At 45.1% G+C, this 25587-nt stretch overlaps 1 protein-coding gene across 18 annotated transcripts in view; it reads right to left on the bottom strand.

The window, feature by feature from the left end:
* LOC141575136 (uncharacterized) overlaps nt 1–25587 on the bottom strand; it is a 78576-nt gene that overhangs the window by 29571 nt on the left and 23418 nt on the right. For 2 of the 18 annotated variants that reach the window (XM_074353638.1, XM_074353637.1), the window contains 2 exons: nt 9520–9563; nt 9345–9419 (listed from right to left, as the gene is read on the bottom strand). The exons of 15 other annotated variants lie outside the window; for them this stretch is intronic. The gene's annotated coding sequence lies outside the window, so the exon portion shown is untranslated. The remainder of the gene's footprint in view (nt 1–9344; nt 9420–9519; nt 9564–25587) is intronic. One more of the 18 variants, XM_074353639.1, reaches the window with a different exon arrangement.

Raw genomic sequence — 25587 nt, 5'->3', positions numbered from 1 at the left:
TGACGTCAGCAGCTGCCTCCTACCTAGAGTCTATCCATCAGGGCTGATGGACTCAGGTTCTGTCAGCGGCCATGAGCAACGGTGGAGAAGGACAAGTTAGTTTATCCAAATGCTCAAAGATGTGGTAGGGAAAGAGGGCTGACTAACCTGAGAGAACTCAGCCTCATTCCCTTTGAGGGAAAAAATCCAAACAAAGATGACCTATAAATGCCCTCCTTAGTAGGCTCAAAAGAAACAGAACAGACTCTTCTTTGGGTGGAGTGTTCATGTGGCGTTGATTCTGCTTCAGTGCAAAGATTGTTCCTGACACTCGGTTTTTCCAGGTCTGTAAGAATCTGGTGGAAGCCTATCAGAACAAACCCACTTAAATCCATGAGGTGTTCTCAGTCTGTCTCTTTTAGGGTGTGGAGGTGATTTTTCCTGACACAGTAAAAATTTTACAGCATGTATCTGAATTTTCTTTATATTTGGACAATTCTAAGGACATCAAGGACACTTTCTGCTTTGGGGAAATCAACATTCTTCACAAGGACACGTCACTAAAAAAAAAAAAAGACAACTCGTCCACCTCCTGGGTCACATCCCTCCTGAGCATTTCCTCATTATAAACATCACAGCAGGTCGCAGCCACTGATTTTCACATCAGCTCAGCTCTCAGGGCTCCCCCATCAACTTAGCTGGACACAGAGTCCCTGGGGGCAGCCTCCAAGATGAAAAGGAAAGGGATAACTAAGAATTTGCTAGAAGTCCAATAAAAATAAAAGCAAAAATAAACAAGTGGGACCTAATTAAACTTAGAAGCTTTTGCATAGCAATGGAAACCATAAGCAAAGCAAAAAGACAACCTACAGAATGGGAAAAAATCTCTGCAAAAGATGAAACTGATGAGGGCTTAATTGCCAGAATATATAAACAGCTCATACAACTAAATAAGAAAAAAAAAAAACCTCAATCCAAAAATGGGCAGAAGACCTAAACAAGCAATTGTCCAGTGAAGACATACAAACGGCTAACAGGCACATGAAAAAATGCTCATTATCACTAATTATCAGAGAAATGCAAATCAAAACTACAATGAGGTATCACCTCACACCAGTCAGAATGGCCACCATTCAAAAGTCCACAAATGACAAATGTTGGAGAGGCTGTGTAGAAAAGGGAACTCTCCTACACCGCTGGTGGGAATGCAGGTTGGTGCAGCCACTGTGCAAAACAGTTTGGAGATTCCTCAAAAGACTAGGAATAGACTTACCATATGACCTAATAATCCCACTCCTGGGCATATGTCCAGAAGGAACCCCACTTAAAAAAGACACCTGCACCCCAATGTTCATAGCAGCACTATTTACAATACCCAAGACATGGTAACAGCCTAAATGTCCATCAACAGATAACTGGACATACAAGAGGTGGTATATTTATACAATGCAATACTATTCAGCCATAAAAAAACAATATAATGCCATTTGCAGCAACATGGATGTCCCTAGAGAATGTCATTCTAAGTGAAGTAAGCCAAAAAGAGAAAGAAAAATACCATATGAGATTGCTCACATGTGGAATCCAAAAAATAAAAATAAAATAAAGAGCATAAATACAAAACAGAAACAGACTCACAGACATACAATACAAACTTGTGGTTGCCAAGGGGCTGGGGGGTGGGAAGGGACAGACTGGGAGTTTGAAATTTGTAGATACCAACAGGCATATGCAGAATAAACAAGATTATACTGTATAGCACAGGGAAATATATACAAGATCTTATGGTAGTTCACAGAGAAAACAAAATTGTGATAATGAATATATGTATGTTCATATATAACTGAAAAACTGTGCTCTACGCTAGAATTTGACACAATATTGTAAAATGACTATAACTCAATAAAAAATGTAAAAAAAAAAGCAGCTGTGGTATATTTCATACAATGGAGTACTACTCAGCCATAAAAATGGTAAAATGATGCCATTTGCAGTAACAGGGAATGGATGGACCTGGAGAATGTCATTCTAAGTGAAGTAGTCAGAAAGCAAAAGAAAAATACCATATGATATCACTTATATGTGGAATCAAAAAAAAAAAAAAAAAAAGACAAACTTATTTACAAAACAGAAACAGACTTACAGCATAGAAGACAAACTTATGGTTACCAGAGGAGAAGGGAGTGGGAAGAGGAAAATTGGAAGTTTGAGATTCATGGATACTAATCTATATAAAGTAGACAACAACTAGTTTACACTGTACAGCACAGGGAACTCTATTTAATATCTTGTAGTAATTTATGGTAAAAAAATATGGAAATGAATATGTGTATTTTCCCATATGACTGAAGCATTCTGTTGTACACGATAAATGCACAACATGGTAAACTGACTATACTTCAATAAAAATATTTTAAAATTTATAGGGCTATTGAGTATTTTTGTTACATTAAAATTTCTGAAAAGAATACACTTCAAAGAAAACAAAGTTGCTGTAAGTTAACAAACCAGAAAGCACAGAGCACAGATGACATTTCCCTGTTTAACAGACCAGCACCAACCCAGTGCTGAGACCCCACTGCTCCCAGGACTGCCAAACGTCACCACCAGGAAGGGCGCACGCACAGGACAGCGAACCGCACGGGGACGGGACCGGAACACACACAACTTGAAGCAGGATCCTGACAAGCTTTCCGGGAGCCAGTCTCACTATGACTTCTAGTAAGTAAGAAGAGTTTCTCACTTTTTAAAAAACTGCTTTACTGAGATAAAATTCCCCCATTCCCGCATTTTAGGCATACAACTCAATGGCTTTTAGGATGTTCACACTTCCTTCTTTGATGCAATAAAGTAACTATTTCAGGTTTCATCCTGTCAACCTGCTGTTTGGTCCAAGAGGTCCTGACAGGACTCAGAGCTTGAGGACGCCGGTGGCCAGGGCCACTCTAGACTGGTCAAGAAACCTGTCCTGAGAGCCTCGGGCTTCACCAACGATGCGTTCCCATCAAGGACCCCATGAGAAAGCAGCTAGTTAACCACAGTGTGAAAGAGCCCAGGAAAAAGGACACCTGATGCCCGATGTTTACTCACAATTGCATTTTCATATCCAGTGCACCCCAGCACGTGGGACCAGAACATCCTCATCACCTCCATGTCCTGGTCTTCTCAGGGCCCTGAGGTCCCCAAGGCAGGAGGGGGGGAGGGGAAGGGAGGGGAGGGGAGGGTTGGGGAGGGGAGGGGGTGGGGGATGGAGTGGGGAGGGAGTGTGACAGGTACAGGGGTTGAGCACTTGAGAGGAGAAGAAGGGGGGTCACAGAAAGGATGAGGGCCAATCAAGCTCTTGAGGGGAGGAAGGAGGGTTCAGTCAGGTCAGGAGGTCAGCAGGTCAGGAAAACAAACAGCAGGCAAGCGGACTCTCAGGAGCAGCTGGAGGGGACGAGACACCTCCCTCCAAGCCTTCCTGTCTGAACGCTGCCTTAGCAATGCCAGTGCTTTATGACCTCTCTTGACCAATCACCTGCCTTTGCCCCTGGCACCTCACAGTGGACATTTTGGGTGACCTCACTTTTACAATGTGCCCCGCCTAACTGATCCCCCACCACCAACTGCCAGCCAACCCTGGGTCCTCTCTGCAAACTTTTCTGACCATATGCTTTCTGGTCCTGTACAACCGATGTCCCCTGCCCTCTACTTCTGGGATGCTCCCTCCTCCTTTTCCAAACTCCCAGGATTTCCCTTGGGCAGTGGCTGAAAAACATACTAGGTAGACAATGACAGAACCAAGAGGAGTCAAATATTCAGGCAGGGTGGGAGGTCCTCACTCCCCTTCGCTCAACACTGCACACAAAGTGCAGAAAATGTCCACAAGATGGAGAAGATCTTAACAGCACACCATCTTAATCACATCGCCACACCCATGTGGCCGTCCTTATCTGTAGTACACCTGTAGGTGACACATTAATTTTAAGTACATATGTTACATGCATAAAAATAAGCCCTATGATTTTTGCCAAAGATATATAAAACTATAAAAAATAATTATATATTGTCACACCCCCTGCACTGCATTTGGGTGATTCACGTACACCCAGGTTCAAGGAGGCAAAAACTACCCATGTGGGACAGAAGCAAAGTTGTGCTTTGGGGCAGTACTGGCTGTGAGGGGGCCTGAGAAACCCTTTTGGGGCGGTCGGAAGACTTGGTGTCTAGATATGGAGAGTGGTTGTGTTCACTCAATCAAGAAATACTGAGCACATGGGGCCTGCCAGTCTCAAGAGTCACAGAGACCCTCGTATCTGTCCCCGTGAAGTGGCCAACTGCTGACAGTGAGGAAGGGATGAGGTGCCTAGAGTGGCCACCAGAGTCCAGTGAGAGGGCCCCGCACTCATCCAGGCTTTGGGCCCCAGCCCTGCCAGCTTCCCCCAGGAGCCCCAATTCCAGGCAAACTCTGAGGGGGGCCGAGGGCAGCAGCTCGCTCCTAAGTCTCAGGAGCTCCCACAGTCTGCCCAGGGCTCTAAGTGAGAAACGGGCAGGGGGCAGTCAGTGGTTTGGGACTCTCTGCCATTGACAAAGAGGAGTTGGGTGAAAACACCTGGCTCCTTACATGTCCCCCAATCCAATCCCCCAGGGGCCCCTTAGACCCACAGGGCCCTCCCTCCTTCCAGCTGGGGCAGGTGGCCAGCCCTGCAGCAGCTCTGGGGCCCAGGCTGGGCCAACTGGTCAAGGGCCACCAACAGGTCAAGGTATGACTGTGCTGCCCAGGAAGAGGGGGGAGAGCAGTGAAGCAGTACCAGCAGGAGCAGCCTCTGTAACCGGGCTCCTCCACTGTGAGCAGGGCCGGGGCCAAAACGTGGCAGTGAGGGTGGGAGGGCTGGGAGAGGTGCGGCCCTATGGCCCTGGACAGGGCTGGACCAGAGCCCAGGGCCTGAGGGCCTTGGGGGGAGAGACAGAGTGAGACGGGCAGGGAGAGAGACAGTGCATGACAGAGAGAGGTGGGAGTCAAGTCCTAGAGAGTGACAGACAGTGACAGGGGGAACAGGGTAGGGAGAGCAGATAAAAGACAAGGCAAGAAGGAAAGAGGGAGCCAGCCCACAGTGCATGGTGGGGGACGAAGGGCCAGGGTGGCCTGACTCTGGGAAGGGGCCCAGAGTGGAAGGGGCAGAAAAGGCAGGAATCCTGGCATCACAGTCTCTCCCACGCTAAGGCTCTCACCTCCCTGGAGCTGAGCTCCCCAGGGGTCACTGTACTTGCAAAGACTGGTACGTCCCATTTTTCTTGGGACTGCTGGTACCAGCCTCTGTGTCTGTCCCTGTCGGGGCTGACGTCCAGGAGAATGGGCTGCCCCTGGGGAGGAAACTCCAGAGCCTGCCCTGTGGGGAGTTGACCCCGACTCCTCACAGACCCAGTGGGGCTGCGTTTCCAACCGCACTGCTGGGTCTTCCTGGTCCCACAGCCAGGCTTCAGGTGCTATGCTGGCTCCAGGATCCCCTGGCCTGGAGGGACTGAGTCCCAGCCAGGGTGAGCAGGCTTCAGGGATCCTGGGTCTCCTCCTACTGTCAACCAGAATTCCTTCCAACCCTCAGGAGTCGGGACCCCCTGTAAATCACCAATTAGCATCAGGTCAAAGGTATTGAGATCTCACACTAAGCAATAAAATGTGCCAACTGACCAAACTCAAAGTGCAGTGTTTCAATTACACAACATTCTCAATAACCCATTTTATGGATGAGAAGACAGAAGGGATTTGAATCACCTAAGGGTCTCGGGGCGGCAAGTGCTGTAACTTTACCCTGAACCAAGATCTACCTTGGAAAGTGATTCCACCTGGAGCCCATCCTGTGACATGCTCCCTAAGGTTCTGAGGAAGACCGTTGGCTTTTCCTTTGGAAATTCCTCTTGCAATGACATCAAGTCATGCATCAGTCAGGACAAACAGTGAGGATGTGTTCACGAGGGATCCTGACTCTTAACGGCAAGTCAACTTTGTCTCAGGAAATGGGTCTTCTATTATCATTAATTCGGGCACCAAGGTAAATAAGAGTAACAACATAAAATCCATCATACATATAAGTACTTTTAGTTTAAAATGTAAATAACTTTATGAACTATAAATGGATGCACTGCATTGGTCCATGACAAACAGGACATTACGTACATTCATTACAAAGAAGTGCTGTCATGGGTGGGGATGTGGTGACAAGAGCAGGGTCATTTTTAACAGGGAAGGAGGTCCCACAGCTCTCAGTACAGGGTGGGTAAGTTCACAGTGCTTCTCCCCACGACCAAACTCTCACCACACACACACACACACACACACACACACACACACACACACACACACACACACACAGGCAAATGCACATAGATCCTAAAATGACCATCTACCTTCTGATCAGAAAAAAGATAGATATGTGCTCACACCACCTAACACACTGACCACACACACAGTTCCCATAATAACTTCTTAATACTTCAGTTCTATGAGCCTCTGAAGTTCCCCTCACTTGCGCTCACCATCTAACAGAAAGAAATTATAAACAATACTTCAAGTTTGATTCATTACAGTTCCTCTAAGAACTTATATTATTGCAAGTGTGAGAAGAATATAAAATTCAATTTCAGATGGAGTTTTTGGCTCAGTAGTTTTCATGGTTAAAAGCTTCCCCTGACTACACAAAATTATTGGCTCTATTTTTCTCGTTCTGTGCTTTCTGTCCCAACTAAAATTTCCCTATACATCTCGTTATTTTGGATTTCAGTCAGTGGCCTGATAATGCATTTTGTAGATAGTTTGATTGTTCCTACAGATCGCTATCTATTGATGAGCATTTTATTCTTTTAGTATTAAGTAGAACTGACTTCCAATCTACAGCTTTTCCTGTAACTGGAGAAACAATAAAGCTTATACCGATGTCACTCACCACTACACTACCAGACTCAACAGCTTGTCCTGACCGCACTCTGACCTCCTCTAGTCAGTGTCCAGAAAAATCAAGTCCACACACGTGTGGATGTGACTCTATAGGGCCAGCACGCCCACCTTCTCCATTTACTTACTCTCAGTTGTCACTACTTTCCTATATTTGACCTAGAAGTTGCCCTCCTCCTACCCCTACCCTGAGCATTTCACAAGAGTAACCTAAAAACTAAACTCTTCATGGCACAAACTGTAATCGCATTACTAGTAGCCATAAGGTTAGCCTATGGATGAATTTAAAAGGATTAGAATGAACGTATGATAATTACTTTAAACAAAAACATTTTGACTCATAAAACTGTAATTAGTTTCATAATTATCAAGTGGCATTAGTCTATATTACTATCCTCTTTGCATTTACAGTATCCTATATGGATACTAATATATAAATCACACTTAATATCCCAATTACTATGCTCAGATGGCACAATATCATCATTTTTCATTACAGCCGCTGTCACCACGCTCAGCACCCATTCTACGTGAGCTGGCATAACACCTGCCATCAGTGCTCCCCGCCTGTGTGGCTGCACCGGGACGGTCACTAACAGCTGTGGGATCCAGCGCCTGTGGTACTGATTATGTACAAAATCTTAACCTTCTCCAAGGCTAAAACTCATTATTCCAAACATTATAGTAATACAATTAACATGATTACCAAAATTATATCCTCTGAATTAACACTAAACCTTATGGCCTATTAACCAGCCTTATCAGCTCACTCTTCCTGAGTCAACTGACACTAGCTTTCACTTTTCACTAGCCTTCCTCTCTGTTAGTGCCTCCACTTGCATCAATGTCTCTTCTCCCACCAGCACACACAGCCAGCCGATTTCATCCATCCCAGCAATCATTAATCCCCAAAACTGTATCATCACCAACAACTTCCTACAAACATCCTTAGACTGTCACACTTCACAACTGACCACATTCGATAGTTTAATCAAAATAACATTAGTCAAAATCAGACAAGATGATTAAATTCAGGACTCTGTTTCTTACTGTATGTACTCCTTGGATCACTTCCACTTGTCACTGCACTAATTTTTACCCAGAATCTTATAGGTTCCTTACATTTTATAATAATTCAACACTAAACTCAGGCAGCATCCATTTCTTAATCTGGTGTTTCCCCATGACTGACACGTGTAAGAGAATTTATGGTAAATATGCCCCTTTAGGATCTGCTCCTTTGGTTCCCAAGAGCATAACTGGAGTTTGCATTCCTGGACCCAGAGCACCTGCAGTCATGCTGCTCACACTAGGCAGCTGGGGAACATCACACATTATAATATTCAAGCCCTTGGAAAATCAGACGGCATGTCCTGTCCTTGTGACCATCTTTGTGAGGAGTAATCACAACAAGCCCCATCTGTGCCAAACAGACTTACAACCACTCCCTGCAAGGCCCTCCACCAGCCACACACACTAGGAGCTGTGGGCATCCGTGCGCAGACAGCGTGAGGTCCTAGCAGTGCTCCAGCCCTGACAACCACCCGCGCCTTACATCATGGTCTGAAACACGTGTCAGGCACCCAGGCAAGGGGATCAGCACTGGGAGGAGGAGCCCTCTCAGCTGGGGTGAAAACCAGCAGGCTTGCTGGAGCACTGTGAGAAGCTGAGCCCCTGCTCTTGAAGAGCCTGTGCAGAGACCCACTGACTCCCCATCACGGCAGGGACACAGCAGGCTGAACACTGCCTCGGGCTCCAGCCAGCTTGCAGGGGTGGCTCAGGCGGGCCCCCTGGACTCCCCCAGGCTCCTGGCCCCACCCTCCTTGTTCGGTGCCGCTCCCCACTCAGGTGGAGGCTTCCACTGCCAGTGAGAGTGCACACCGTGGGAGAAAGTGGTGCTGGCCTGGGTGTGGCCCTGCCTCTGAAAAGACGGCCGGCAGTCACGGCCAGCTAGTTTGTCCCTGCACACCCTCTGCAGGGAACAGTACTAGCACCAAGGTAGAGCCTGCCATCCCCAGAACTCACTTTCCTGTGCACACCTGACAGGCGGTGGGACCAGCTCAGGGCTGCGGCCCCAATCTCTCTGGCCCTGGCCCACCCTCTAGCCAAGCTGTGCATGCCAGAGAAAAGGTTATACCAGTACAGACGGGCCACTGCAAGCCCTCAGGCCTCAGCCACATCCCAAACCAAAGCAAAGACTGCCACCACACCCAGGCGAACCCCACTCCCACAGAGATCCTGCTCCAGCCCCACGGGACCCAGTGCCACCCCTGATAGGGCTGGAACAGTCACTGAGCAGAGAAGCCCCTGCTTGAACCTGGAACTGGCTCCAGTCCCTCTGACTCCAGCCCTGCCACCCCACTGCAGGGGCTGCCAGCATGTCCCGAGGGAAGAGGGCAGCCCAGGATCACTTCAGGTCCAGCTCTTCCCAACAAACCTGCTGGGCACAGAAGACTGCACAGGAACACGCTCACACAAGGACACACCTTTAACTCTGACAGGTAACTTTCACCTAATTTCACAGAGATACAGAAAATTAAAATGAGAATACACAGGAACATGTTTTATGTGAAAAAGAAAATAACCATAATGAAAATAAATAAATAACTTACCTGACAAAGAGATCAAAGCAATAGTAACAAGAATGACAGCTGAGCTGGGAAAAAGAACAGAACATGGAGAATTTTTAAAAAGAACAAGAAAATATAAAAAATAACCAGTCAGAGAAGAACTGCAGGTCATACAGAAGATTAGACAACACAGACGACCCATTAGCAACCCGGAAGACAGAATAATGAAAAGCACCCAGTCAGAAAAGCAAGAAGAAAAAGCACGTTACACGAGGTTAAGGGACTTCTGAGACAGCTCAAGCATAGTAACACTCACATTATAGGGGTCCCTGAAGGAAGAGAGAGAAACGGTGAGAAAATCTTTGATAAAATTATGGCTGAAAACTCCTCTAATCTGAAGAAGGAAGCGGATATCCAGGCACAGGAATCAGAGAGAGTCCCAAATGGGATCAGCTCAAACCGACTCACACCAAGACACATCATTATTCAAAAAGTGAAATTTAAAGACAATGACAAAATTCTAAAGGCAGCAAGAAAAGAGGAAAATGTCACATTAAAGGAAATCCTTCATAAGCCTATCAGCTCTTCTTACTGCATGTATTTTTAAAATTTACTTATATCTACTCTTCATTGTCTCTAAGAAGGTTTAGAGCCTTAGCTTTTTTAACTTGCATAGTTATTAAAGGAATAAAGCCAACCACAAAATAAGAATTAACTCAAAAAGATACATACACCCCGCTGTTAACAGCAACACTATTTACAATTGCCAAGACATGAAAGCATCCCAAGTGCACATCAACAGATGACTGGAGAAAGAAGATGCCCCACACACAGGTAATGGAGCACAACTCACCCATGAGAGAGGAGAATATTTTGCGATTTCGGCTTTTCATTCACCTTTTTTCACTTCAAAAACCAGAATTTTATAACTGGCATAAACATTTCCATTGCATCAAAAACAACAAAACACCTAGATATAAACTTAGAAATAAATAACCAAGGAGGTTACCTATACTCTGAAAACTGTAAATCACTGATGAAGGAAACTGAAGATGACACAAAGAAATGGAGAGATATCTTGTGCTCTTGGACTGGAAGCATCAACATTATCAAAACGGCCATCTACCCAAAGCAAACTACAGATCCAACGCATCCTCTGTCAAAACACTCACGGCATTTTTCACAGAACTAGAACAAAATTCCAAAATTTATATGGAACCATAAAAGACCCTGAACAACCACAGCAATCTTGTGTATGTCTTTTTTTCCCCCATCTCTTTCTTCTTTTTGTTCTCTTTTCTTAAGGTTTGATGACTAGAGAAGTTCCTTTAACATTTGTTGTAAAGCTGGCTTGGTGGTGCTGAATTCTTTTAGTTTTTGTTTATCTGTGAAGCTTTTGATTTCTCCATCAAATCTGAACAAGAGCCTTGCTGGATACAATATCCTTGGTTGTAAATTTTTTCTTTTTCAACAGTTTAAATATGTCGTGCCACTCCCCTCTGGCCTGTAGACTTTCTGCTGAGAAATCAGCTGACATAATCTTATGGGAGCTCCCTTGTATGTCATTTTGCTGCTTTTCCCTTGCTGATTTTAACATTTTCTCCTCATCCTTAATTCTGTCAATTTGATGACTATGTGCCTTCATGTGTTCCTCTTCGGGTTGATCTCGTGTGGTTCTCTCCGTGCTTCCTGGACTTGGGTGACTGTTTCCTCTCCCAAGTTGGGAAGTTTTTGGTTATTCTCTCCCAAAATCTTCTCACATCCTTTCTCTCTCTCTCCTCTTTCTGAGACCCCTATAATGTGATTAATGCACTTTATGTTGTCTCAGAATTCTCTTAAACTATCCTCATTCCTCTTCTTTTTTTTTTTTTTTTTTTGTTCTGTAGTAATGATTTCCACTAATCTGTCTTCTAGCTCACTGACCTGTTCTGCTTCCTTTAGTCTATTCTTAGTTCCTTCTAGTGTGTTAGATCACTAAAATCATTCCAGTGATTTTATTCGTCAACTCTGGGTATTCTTTATATTTTCTAACTTTTTGCTAAAAATTTGCTCTGTGCATCTGTACTCCTCTTGACTTCTCTGAACATCTTCATCATCATTACTTTAACTTCTTTTTCAGATAAATTGCCTATCTCATCACTTATTTCATCTTCTGGGGTTTTATCTTGTACCTTGGTCTAGGAGATACTCCTCTGTCGCCTCATTCTGTAAATCTTTCTATTTGTATTTTTAGGTAGGATAGTTATGTTTCTCAACCTTGGAGAAGTGGCCCTCTGTGGGAGACGTCCTATGCATCCCAGCAGTGCACTCCTCTCTTGTCACCCAAGGGCCAGGGTCCAGCCAGTCCCAGTGTAGAATCTGGCCTGTTTGTGGGCTCCTTCCACAGGCTTTGGGATTGTATTCTTCCTTCTGGTATCTGCTCCCTGGTAGATGAGGCTGGACTACAGGCTTACGCAGGCTTCTTGGCAGGAGAAGTCAGTGCCTGCCCACTGCTGGGTGTAGCTTGTTCCTGGACCTCTGCTGGGTAGGGCATTGTCTAGATGTATTTTTAGGTCAGGAAGTCCACTGACAGGTGGGGCGGTGCTCCCACCCAGTATGTTGTGTGGCCTGAGGCTTCCTGGTCCTTAGGCCTACAGGTTGTTGGGTGGGGCTAGGTTTTGGTGCTAATGTCCAATCAAGATGTCAGCCTCCAGGAAAGCTCACATAGATGAACACTCCTGGAATATCAGGCACCAGCTTTTATATTCTCTGAGCCACGGCCTTCCCCTATGTCCCCAGGAGACCTTCCAAAACCAGCAGGCAGGCCTGGCCCAGGTTCCTATGAAATCACTAGTTCTGCCCTTGAACCTGGCACACATGAGATTCTGTGTACACTTCCCTGTTTCCCCCAGCCACATAGGGCTCCTAGAGCTAAGCACCCCTGGCCTTCAAAACCAGATGTCCTGGGGCCTCCTCTTCCTCCCAATGCTGGAATCCCAGGCTGGGGAGCCTGACATGGGGCTTAGAACTCCTGTGGGAGGGTCTTTGTGATTTACTCTTCAGCTTGTGGGTAGCCCACCCCGGGGGGTATAAGGCTTGATTATACTATAAGCACGCCCCTCCTACCATCCTGCTGTGGTCACCTCTTTATGTTTCCAGTTGAAGATCTTTTCTGCTAGGTTCATCTTTTTTTTTTTTTTTTTTTTTTTTGATGCTTGATTAGCAGTCAGCTGTGGTTTCACTGTAGTCGCGAGGACAGGAGAGCTCATGGAGGCTTATCAGCTGTTTTTCAGCAGAGTCATTGCAGGCCAGAAGGAACAGCCATGATATATTTAAAGTACTTAAAGGGAAAAACCTAGAACCTAGGCTACCTAGTCAGCTAAGTTATTAATCACAATTGACAGACAGTTAAAGAGTTTCTCAGATAAGCAAAATCTGAGTTCATCACTACTAAACTGACCTTACAGGAGTATTAAAAGGTTTTCTTTACATGAAAAAGAACAAAAAATAAGAACTTGTGTGAAGGGGGAAATCCCACTTTAAGGGCAAAAATGGGGCAATGGCTGTGAATCAACCACTTAAATAAGCCACTACAAAGACTAAAAGACAAAAATTGTAACAACAACTATAATTACAGTAAACACTTATATTAGGCATACGAAGATGTAAAAAGTAAAATCAAAAACAAAAAAAGGTAGAGTAAAACAGTAGATCTTTTAGAACTTTTATGTCCTTAAATAACAATCACTTTAAGGAAGTCAGATATTGTAACAGAGCGAAATACATGAACCTCATGGTAACCATAAGTCAAAACCCTACATTAGATATGCAAAGGCAAGTGAGAGAAACGCAGACATAATAAAGAATATCAACCACCCATAAGAGAGGAGTATGAAGGAAGGACAGAGAAGAACTACAAAAACATTTGGCAAGGTAGAAGGATACAACATTAACATACACAAATCAGTTGCACTTCTTTACACTAACAATGAAATGATAGGAAAAGAAAGTAAAAAAATAAAAATAAAAAATCCCTTTTAAAATCACATCCAAAACAATAAAATACTTAGGAATAAATCTGGCCAAGCAGGTGAAAGACTTATACATGGAGAACTACAAAACATTGATTGAAAAAATTAAAGAGGACTTAAAGAAATGGAAAGATATCCTATACTCTTGGATTGGAAGAATTAATATTGTTAAAATGGCCATACTGCCCAAGGCAATCTACAGAGTTAATACAATTCCTATCAAGTTACCCAGGACATTTTTCACAGAACTAGAACAAATAATCCTAAAATTTATATAGAATCATAAAAGATACAGAAACATTACTGAAGAAAAAGAATGAAGCTGGAGGAATGACCCTCTCAAACTTCAGACAATATTACAGAGCTACAGTAATCAAAACAGTGTGGTACTGGCATAAAAACAGACATATGGATCAATGGAACAGAATAAGATCCCAGAAATAAACACACAGACCTACAATTAATCTTTGGCAAAGGAGGCAAAATATATAATGGGGAAAAGACAGTCTCTTCAGCAAGTGGTGTTGGGAAAACTGGACAGCAGCATGTAAATGACTGAAGTTAGGGCACTCCCTCACACCATACAGAAAAATAAACTCAAAATGGCTTAAAGACTTAAACATAAGACGACACTATAAACCTCTTAGAAGAAAACACAGGCAAAACATTCTCTGACATAAAAAACGCAGCAATCTTCTCCTAGAGCAGTCTACCCAAGCAATAGAAAGAAAAGTAAAAATAAACAAATGGGACCTAATTAAACTTACAAGCTTTTGCACAGCAAAGGAAACCATAAACAAAACAAAATGACAACCTATGGAATGGGAGAAAATATTAGCAAATGATGCGACTGACAAAGGTTTAATTTCCAGATTATATAAATAGCTCATACAACTTGGTAACAGAAAAACAAACAAGCCAATCCAAAAATGGGCAGAAGACCTAAACAAACAACTCTCCAATGAAAACATATAAATGGCCAACAGGCACATGAAAAAATGCTCAACATCACTAATTATGGGAGAAATGCAAATCACAACTACAACGCGGCGCCACTTCACACCAGTCAGAACGGCGACTGTTCAAAAGCCCACAAACGAGAAATGCTGGAGAGGCTGTGGAGGAAAGGCAGCCCTCTCACACTGCTGGTGGGAATGCAGTTTGGCGCAGTCATTATAGAAGACAGAATGGAGATTCCTCACAAAACTAAAAGTAGATTTACCATATGATCCAGCAATCCCACTCCTGGGCATATATCTGGAGGGAACTCTAATTCAAAAAAACACCTGCACCCCAATGTTCACAGCAGCACTGTTTACAATAGCCAAGACATGGAAACAACCTAAATGTCCACTGGCAGATGACTGGATAAAGAAGTTGTGGTGTATTTATACAGTGGACTACTACTCAGCCATCAACAAATAATGCCATGTGCAGCAACATGGGTGGACCTAGAGATCATCATTCTCAGTGAAGTTAGCCAGAAAGAGAAGAAACAAGCCACATATCACTCATATGTGGAGTCTAAAAAACAGAAAAAAATGAGGCCACTAATGAACTCATCTACAAAACAGAAACAGACTTTCACACATAATAATCTTATGGTTACCAGGAGAAAGGGGGTGGGAAGGGATAAATTTGGGAATTGAGATTTGTGAATGCTAGCCACTATATATATAAATAGATTTTTTAAAAAACAAAGTCCCTTCTGCATTAGCACAGGGAACTACACTTCGTATCCCGCAACAACCTTTAATGACAAAGAATATGAAAAGGAATATATATATGTACATGCATGACTGGGACACTGTGCTGCACACCAGAAACTGACACATTGTAACTGGCTGTACTTCAATAGAATTTTTTTTAAAAAACCCAGAAGTTATTGGAGAAAACAAAAATAAGACAGAAAAATTAAAGGTCAGCATAGAAATTTAAAAACTCAACTTGGAAATACAGAAAAGTACAGCTAGCAGAGCCTGCCCACATATTTCCTCCAGAATTCTAGCTCCTAGAACAAAAAGAAAGAAAGAAAAAAAAAAAGAATTTACCCAGAAGCAGCCCAAGCCTTAGGATGTTATTTGAAGGGTTAGGTACAAACAGACATCCAGATTGCTCATTCCACCTATGATCAGAAGTCCCTGTTCAGTCCTTTGCCTGAATAAAAACACATGAGTAAAAATGTATACGGATTCATGAAAACCTAGAAAGTCAATTTTTAGGACAATGTCAGCCTTGTAAACAGCTTTGCTGGGGAGGTGGGAAGTGTTGTAGTCCTACTTCCCTGCGCTTAACAAGAGGTTTGAAACACTTTTAATGCGGTTTTGGCAATAAACAACAACAATAACAAAACAGGAAAAAAAAGTCAAAGGCTTACAAATGTAACAGGTTACTTCCCAAGGCTTCAATATAAGCAACAAAAATACACCAAACTGAAAACATCCCTTGATGTATTTTCCAAAATAAAAATGCCTGCATGTTTCAGCCTGGAAAAAAATTTCTGTTAAGAAATCATAAACTCTCAAAGAAATGCAGAAGATCTGCATGTTAAGTATTTGCACAAAGGAGGCCACCTATACACACGTATGGTCAGACATACAGTGTGTTACACATTTGCAGGCTCAAAGCAGTAAAAATAGAACCGTGGTGCTCTTATAGTCTTAAGGCTCCCCGATTTCTACTGATGAAAATAATTTAAATGAGGTTTCGTCCCATGTATCTAATATTTATACAATCAATCTGCTGCCAAAACCAATTCCAAACCACGGCACCTGCTCGCTGTGAATCCAAATGGAGACCAATCAAAACAAATTGTGGGGCTCTCGTATCCTCTCACAAAACACATTCATCAACTCTCAGAAAGGCTCTCACAAAATAAATAAACAGAACAGCCATAAATGGCGCTGACAAAAGGCTCAGCATAAAACGAACCACTCATAATTGATTTTCCCAACAAAGGTTGTCCTAAAAGAATTCATACGTCTTTTCAAACCAAGACTTCACTGCAAACATCAGACAGAAGCAAGCAGCCATTGGAAACAACACTGAGGGATGTGTTGTTTTCAGACCAGGGTAACTCACAGCCTTTCAGGAAAACAGCATTAGCACAGAATCTTCTCCTGCCTCGATTATCATTTTAAATACACAAAAACCTCCAATGTGTTTGTACATGTCTGGGGGTAGTGTTGGAGGGTGGGAGGAAACGCTGAGAGTCAGGAGAGCAGATTCATCGGCATGACCCCTGGGCTTCCGCGTGGCCAGTGGGAAGAGCCTGCATAAAGACTTAACATTGTTCCTGTTTTGCCTCTTCGCAGAGGCATCTGGGATGATCACCAAGAATCTCGCCTCCTTGGGCTTTTGGCCTCTACACACTGCTTGCATTGCCTCCTTCCCAATTTTCACTTCGACTTCTGATACTGGCTAGACTTCACAGCATCACAGTCTTACTGCATGGTAAAGTTTCTCATTTTTATGTACCACATTATGTCTTCTACCACATCTTATTTCTAAGCTGTTTTCCTCTTTTTCCCACAAGAGTACCTGTCTGAGGAATTACTGAATTATTACAATAATAATTGTGTAAACCACATGTGAATGAAAGCCAGTCATGACTGGTAGAAAAATATTTGTACTGAGAAGGAAAGAACTAAAGTTGATTTGGTTTTGCTCCTACAGCAGTTGGCAAAGCTTTTCTGGGTCTATTTCAACTTCTTTGGAGAAAGCCAAAGCAACACAGATCTCCTATATGCCCCCAAAACAAGGGACAGCTGCTAGTTCACCCCAAGGCACTTCCTGTTCGCTGTGTTTGGGGGCTGCGTGTCTGCAGGGAAGTCTGAAAGGACAGGTCGGTAGGTAGGACCCAGAAAGAAACACACCGCTGGAGGGGGTGGCAAACACTTGGAAGAGTAGAAACTGAGCAGGCAAAAAATTGTGTCCAACCAAAGACTTTCTAGGGTTCTAGGCTAATAACTTTAATCGTCAGCAAGTAATAAAAGCCATTTCAAAATAGGCACCAATATAAACATCTAGCTAGAGGGCAAACGTGAGATGACCGCTTGCGACACACTCCACACCCAGAAGGGTGATTTACCCCATCATTGACTCCAGCACTTCTCCATGGAAGGTACTTCAGGGGGAAACAACAATAAGAGAGATGGTGCTTAAAAAAGAGGCCAAAACAAAAGCAGAGAGAATGGGCACGTCTTTAACAGGATCAGGACTGAAACCTCTCACTTGGCTTTGCCTCTAACACGTATTCGAGCATCACAGTCCGAGGGCTTCTATGGAATGTTCTTTAAAAAATGCAATTAAAAGTTTGAAAGAAAAAAAAATCCAAAACCAAGGGATCATAAATCAGCCATTAATCACTGAATATTAAATTTCCTAATTTCCCAGTCACTGAATATTAAGTTTCCCAATGGTATGTGCTCAGTTGCATACAGGTTGGACACATCCTCACAGAGGGGTGCTTCCAACAGTCCAACAGTCTAACTGGAGAACCAAGACTAACGGAGTTGTCTGGAGGAGAGGGGCTGACAGGGTCTGGAGTCAGCTGTCCTCAGGGCCGGGTGAGCCGTCAGGTGTGGGGGGAGGAGCGGGAGCGTAGACGGAAGTGCCTGCACTGAGTGCATCCTGGAAGGCAGCAACAGAGGAGGGTTATCCTGGCCTGATGGTGGGGCATCGAGTTGGAGGCAGTGATCAGTCCCGGGCTGGAGAGCCTTGTGAGCTCACCGCAGGTATGACGAATTAGAGAACATCTGTTGAAGGCTTGGGAGTAGGGAGCCAGTAAGTTTTTTTTAAAAGTGTATTGCTTAAGAGAAGCAAGATGAAATGAGAAGGGAAGACCAGATATAGAGAGTGAATGTAACAGCTGCTGCAATGGCCATGGTGATGGGAACCTCGAAGGCCAGGGTGGAGCTAGAGACTGAGAGGATGGAGCCCACGCGATGCTGACAATGAAAACACGGTCAGAACCCAGGTGCTGGCAGGGCCTGCAGGAAGGTGGGGTCAGTCAGGGTGACCAGCTTCACTGACTGAAGATCACAGGAGCTCTGAGAGCAGCTGCCTCCCTGCCTGTGGTACCCCTCCCCACCTCCATCCCAGCCTTGGAATGAACTGAGGGGGCCCACTTGGCCCGGGCTAAACCACTGGATTATCCACATTGAGAACGTTCCTACAACCCAGGGACTGAATGGTCAAGTGGGGTGGGCCTCAGATTTCTCAGCCACGTAGAGCCAGGACCAGCCAAAGTCACAGGAGAGTGAAACCAAGAGCCTGACAATTTAGTCAGACATACAGGCAAAGCCCTGTGTTCCCAGACAGAAACAGCACAACTGCCCAGCGGCACCCAGCCCTGTGAATCCAGCCACAGGCCCCACTAGAAGCTGGGCTCTGGGAGAGCCTGGTGTCTTCACAACACATCCCCCATCCCCTTGAGCCCCTTGCAGGGGAGCCACACTCTCCTTGACTAAGAAAAGCTACTGTCAACAAGCTGCCAGGGCTTTAGCTGAGGTCATCACCTCATCCTCCACCTGTCGTCCTCTCCTCTGAGCCACGACCTCACGGGAGAGGTGGTGACAATGTGGTGGTCACAGGAGCAGGGGATGGAGTCAGACTGCCCAGCTTCACCAGCTGTGTGTCCTCCTCCAGTGACTCGCTCTGTGTGCCTCGGCCTCCTCATCTGAGAAATGGGGAAAGTGACAGGACCTCTCTCACAGGGCACTTGTGAGCAGTGACCAAAACGTAGCGCCTTGCAGGGAGCTGGGCATGTAGCGCACACTCCATAAATGTAGCATCATTACTATTGTTCTTATTACTATCATTATCCTCATCAGCTACTCTCACCAGCAGGAGCACAGAAGGCAGAGCCGAGCCTGTCACGGCTCTGCTTCCAAACTTCTTGTGGCCACAGTGCAGAATCTCAGCACTCAAGGACCTGCAAAGTCTAGGGCTCACCGCTCCGCACCGCCTGCTCATTCCTCCCTCACTGGAGGCAGGAGGAGCCTTCCCACACACACACCGCTCCCAGAGCCTCACCGGCTCCCTCTCAGGTCTAGAGAGAGCGCGCTCTTCCACAGCCTCTTGCCTCTGCCCAGCGTTTGTTCTACCTGAGATGGGCTCTCCATGACCCTGTGTATCAACCACGTGCCTCTCCTCTCTAAGGATTTCCTTGATTCCTTCTGTCCTAGAGGACACAGTGCTTCCTTGGCCGAGCTCTCAGACGCTCCATCAACCACTTACATCTTGGAGTTTACATGACCCCAGCCTGCATTTGCTCTTAGTCCTGCCAGGAAAATTATTATAGTCAATACACGTGGAGCACTTTTGTTGTGCCAGGCACAGTAGTAAGTACTACATTAACCAACTCATTTGATTTTCCCAACAACCCCAAGTAACAGGCTTCTGTTATTACCCTCATTTCACACATGAGAAAACCCAGGCACAGAGAGGTTAAATAACTTGTCCAATTTAGATGGCCAGTTAAGGGGCAGAACCAGGATGTGAGCATAAGGCTGCCCGCTTTCAAAGAAGGGCTCCTGACTACTCTCTGGACACTGCCTGTTTTAAGATTTCACTTATCTCCTCAAGTCTCCTACCTGACAATCTCTGCATCTTGCCTCCTGCTTCCCGGAGGGATGGACAGGCCCTTCATTTGCCGCCTTTCCCACTGTGAACTGAGTACTGATTCCCACCCTCCCCTCTGGTCTGGGGCTCTCTCCTCCTCTCTAATGCACAGCTAAGCTATGCTGTGTTTCTCCAACACACACCCGCCTGGAGTCCTCTCTCCACTGGTTATCGTTTGACCTGGATCGTCAAACTGTTTCATCTGACTCTACCTTGGGAACATGAGCATGTTCGTTTCTTTCCCGACACCCTTCCTCCTGACACCACTTCCTCATCGTGGCTGCTCTCCTCTGGCTGCAACCTTGTCTCACTCCCTTTACACTCAAATTCAAATCCTCCAGACTAGTGTACACTCCCTGCCTTCACATCCTCCCCCCTTCACTTCTGGACGCACAGCAATCAGCCTCTCCTACAAGCACCCCAAGTTCACAAGTGGACCCTGGTTGCTTTACCTGCACAGTTTCATTCACTGCCTTTCTGGACTTCTTTGAAGCATCAGCCTGGGAGTAGCCTACACACAGCGGGCTCTGAAATCTTTGTTGAACCGGTGAGTGACCAGTCCTCCTCCACAGGGAGCCCTGCTTCCCTTGGCTCCCCCCACATGGCCAACACTGTCCTCTGCCTTCCCCAAATCGCTTTCCTCATGGTCTTTACCAACAGAACCGTCATTTTGTCTGAGGAGGCAGTATGTCCAGTTCAACAAACAGAAAGCAACTTGTATTCCCAGATGTTCTGGAAATGAAGTGATGGCAGACATACGCCCAAGGAGATTTTAGTCAGAGGCAAACTCAGCTGGCGTGGGCACTTCTGCCACTCGTCATGCGCTCTTTGCCCTTTCTTCCATGGACGGCTGACTAGACAGTGAGCCTGACCCGAGATCCCACACATACCTGGCTTTGCCCCAGCGCCCCATACCCAGCTTGCGCTCTTTGGCGGGCTCCCTCTACTCCGGCTGCCTCTTAAAATTCATGTTCCTCATGGTCTTCTGCATTCTTTTCTTCTCTCTCCCTCTGCATAATCTCATTACCAAAAAGTTCAGCTGCAACCTGCTTGTGATGGGACCCCAATAACTCCTGAGCCTACATCTCTTTCTTGAGCTCCAAGTCTAGAGTTTGCTTTCAGGTTTTTTATATAGTGTCCAATGGGCATGATAAACTCTACATGCTCCGACTGTAGCTCCACATTCCTCCCCCCTCGGAGAATACTACCATCATCCACCTAGCTGTCCAAGCCAGGAATCGAGGGACCATCTCGACTCCTCCCTTAACCCCCGTCCCACAGCCCATCAATCAAATTCTTTTGAATCAACATCCTTAGTATTCTTTGATTCTCATCATTTCCCCTGTTACTATCTTATTTGAGACTTCATTTCTTGCACAGATTACTGCCTTAGTCTCCTCTCTTAATTAGTCTGCCTCACTGGGGCACAATATTGCTAGAAGAATTTTTCTGTAATGCCCATCTGTCTATGCCACTCTCCTTCTTTAAAGTCCTCCCATTGCTTGGGGTGGAATTCAAAGGCTTTAGCACAGCACATGACCCTCACGACCTGGCCACTCTAACTCATCACTCTGGGCTGCCCATCTCAGACATGGCTGTGCTATACGGGGTGACTTGCAGTTCCCAGAAGCCACAGCACTCTCCTGCCTCCTTCCTTTATACACCCTTGGAGCCTGACATGCTACTGCTCTCCACCACCCCCTCGCCCAGGCTAGATGTTCCTTATCCTTCAAAATGCAGCTCAGGCATCACTTCTTCCTATGAAGCACCCCTACTCCTCCCAGGTCAGGGCTCAGTGCCGCTCTGTGCTGCCAGGCCGCCCTGGTCCTGCCCTTACTGTGACACTTGCTGACTATACTGTCATCACCACTTTAACTTTCTTTTCTTTCTACTACATGGTCCGCCCTTTCAGGACAATAACCTCTATGTACTTCTCTGTGAATCACAGAACCGAGCACAGTGCCTGGCACACGGACAAACATAGAAGTTCAAAGTTTAATGACCACACACACGCGTACGTGTGCCACACTTCCTCGCTAAGCCACCCTGAGCGCAGGAAGGAGGTCTTGTTTTCAGTCTTATTTTCAGTTAAGTCAATGCCTCATAAATGTTTTCTTCTCCCTTCTTTTTAGCATTGGATAATAAACTGTGTGGTTTTCAGAGAAAACAAGATGAGAAACCAGGACGGTGATTCAGCATCCCAAATACTTCTACCAGAGTTCTTTTTCTTTCTCCTGCCTTCCTTCCCTTCCCTGTTTTAGGTTCATTTTACACAAGTTTACCTCATTTTCTTTTTTTAAATTGAAGCCTACTTGATTTACAATGCTGTGTTAGTTTCAGGTGTGCAGCGGGATGATTCAGCCACACATACACGTCTAGACTTTTTCAGATTCTTTTCCACTATAGGCCACTGCAAGTACTGAACATAGTTCCCTGTGCTCTACAGCAGGACCTCATTGTTTATCTATTTTATATATAGTAGTGTGTATCTATTACTCTCAGACTCTTAATTTATCCCTCCCCTCATCTCATTTTCTTCGAATGGATCTCTTTTTGAATATTCAAACAATATAGTTATAAATTCAGGTCATGTCTATTATAGAAATATTGGGCAAACACAGAAAATCAGAGAAAATAAAAGCGGCCAGCAATCTCACTGCCCAGAGATGCCCCTGCTCGCTCCTTTGGAGTCTCTTCTCCTAATCTGTTCTGTGTGATGCTCACATGCTGCTTTGCTCCCCCTCCCCTCACTGTTTCCAGGATGGCACAGGGGCTGGGCTGGGCTGCGATCCCCTGGAGCAAGCCCACGGCATGCACCCCATCAGAACTCAACCCGGCACTAGTCCCAGAACAAAGTAAGAAGAGCACGTGCAGCAGCCTCCCTCAGGAGTGCACTTCGGCCCAAGGCTGGGCTTCCCCTGGAGCAAGCTGTCCTCGTCTTCAAACCTTGCTCGTGGTTCTGTCCATGCTGCAAAGGAACCTTACCTTTATGTGCAAACATTCTGGATTTTCACTTATCTGTTGGCTGAGACTCAGTCCACTCTGGCAAAGACCTCTTGTCAAGTGGTGTATTAACATCACAGGAGTAACTTTTAATCTTATTAAACTATTTGAAATCCTATGGCTTTGAAAGTAGAGCAGGAAAAAAAAAATCCCACATCTTCAGCTTTAGGATTTATTTCAAATCCCACACACCTGGCAGGCTGCCTCAAAGCTCATCACTGTGCTGTATCATGATACTAACCATACCCTCTGAACGTCAAGGAAAAGGATGAATCTATGATGCTTAAATGCAGCACTACTGAATCTAGGGAGGATCAAGCATTTTTGTGATTACTGGCAATCCACAGGAAAAACAGGCGCCCCTTCCCTAGTGTTAACATGGCTCAGCCTCCCCTAATTCCAGGTTCTTGGCTGCCCAGGCTTGTCCTTCCTCCTTGAATAGCCCTACCTGGGGAGTTTCCATCAGAATACTCAGGACACCTAGGGCAGTCTACCCAAGCAACAGCAATAAAAGCAAGAATAAACAAATGGGACCTAATTGAACTTACATGCTTTTGCACAGCAAAGGAAACCATAGCAAAACAAAACGACAACGTATGGATTGGGAGAAAATTTTTGCCAAAGTTGAAACAAAGGCTTGAGCTCCAGAATATATAAGCAGCTCATATGACTTAATAAGAATAAAACAAACAACCCAATACAAACACGGGCAGAAGACCTAAACAAGCAATTCTCCGTTGAAGACAAAGGAATAATCAATAGGCACATGAAAAAATGCTCAGTATCACTAATTGTCAGAAAAATGCAAATCAAAATTACAGTGAAATATCACCTCACACCAGTCAGAATGGCCATCATTCAAAAGTCCATGAATGACAAATGCTGGAGAGGCTGTGGAGAAAAAAGAACCCTCCTACACTGCTGGTGGGAATGCAGTCTGGTGCAGCCACTGTGGAAAACAGTATGGAGATTCCTCAAAAGACTAGGAATAGACTCACCATATGACCCAGGAAACCTGCTTCTGGGCTTGTATCCAGAAGGACCCCTACTTCAAAAAGACACTTGCTCCCCAGTGTTCACAGCAGCACTATTTACAATAGCCAAAACATGGAAACAGCCTAAATGTCCGTCGACCGATGACTGGATAAAAAAGTGGTATATTTATACAATGGAATACTACTCAGCCATAAAATGACAACATAATGCCATTTGCAGCAACATGGATGTCCCTGGAGAATGTCATTCTAAGTGAAGTAAGCCAGGAAGAGAAAGAAAAATACCATATGAGATTGCTTATATGTGGAATCTAAAAGAAAAAAAAAGGAACATAAATACAAAACACAAACAGACTCATAGACATAGAATACAAACTTGTGGTTGCCGGGGGGAAAGGGGTGGGAAGAGACAGACTGGGAGTTCGAAATTTGTAGATACTGACAGGCATATGTAGAATAGATAAACAAGATTATACTGTATAGCACAAGGAAATATACACAAGATCTTGGGGTAGCTCATGGTGAAAAAGTATGTGACAATGAACATATATGTATGTTCATGTATGATTGAAAATTATGCTCTACACTGGAAATTGACACAACACTGTAAAATGACTATACCTCAATCAAAAAAAAAATACTCAGGACACCTGTGTCTCGGCTCAAGGAAAACAGCCAGTGCCCCTCCCCTATGCACGCAACTTCCATTTACCTTATCAGGGAGGCACGCAGGAGCCTGGAACAGTGAGGGCTTAAAATACCTGTGGACCATCTACCTGTGTGGCTGCAGCAGGTTCTAACAGAGAGGCCTGGGAGCACTGGGAATGGGCACGCACACCAGTGACTTGGGTCAAGTTTCCTGTCTGGGATTTTGGGGGAGGTTGAAGGGAAATATAGGTATGGAGACGCTAGCTCAGAATATTCTGATGCTTGAAAGGATTACAGCTTCAACACGTCAAGAACTTAACAGGAATGTAGAATTTTGGAGCCAGGGTATCCGCATTTCCTACCCTCCCAAGACCTTGGGAAGCTTTGTTTGAAAGACCTAAAAAGCACCCCTTCTGACTTAGCAGAAGCTTATTTCCCTGCAGAAAATGAAAAGAAGAGATCTCCTCTAGGCAGATTCAACCTTCTAAAGAAAAAAGCCCTTTTCCGTCAGCAGGCTCAGGGCTTTGCAGCTGAGTGTGGGCTGGAAAGCAGGCTTGGCTTGCTCTGTGGGGCACCTTTGCAGAACCATACAGGGCAGACCTTCACCCTCAAGGCATGAACCCTGACCCAGGGTTGGTTTTCAAGGCCAGCACCCTATCAGTAAAAAGTGGTGATGGAGGCTCAAGTCCCAACCCTTCTCCCCGACTCATCCCAAAGCCAGAGGATGCATGGAGGAATGAATGCTTCCCTCACTTAGAAAACATCTGTGTTTGTGCAGCCCTGGGCTGGGTGCTGGGGGAGGGCTGGCCCCGACCTAGAGTGCTGGCTGC

The sequence above is a fragment of the Camelus bactrianus genome, chromosome 26 (assembly GCF_048773025.1).
Source record: "Camelus bactrianus isolate YW-2024 breed Bactrian camel chromosome 26, ASM4877302v1, whole genome shotgun sequence".
Lineage (NCBI taxonomy): Eukaryota > Metazoa > Chordata > Mammalia > Artiodactyla > Camelidae > Camelus > Camelus bactrianus.
The sequence above is the reverse complement of the archived record's forward strand: the minus strand, read 5'-3'. Positions and strand labels throughout refer to the sequence as shown.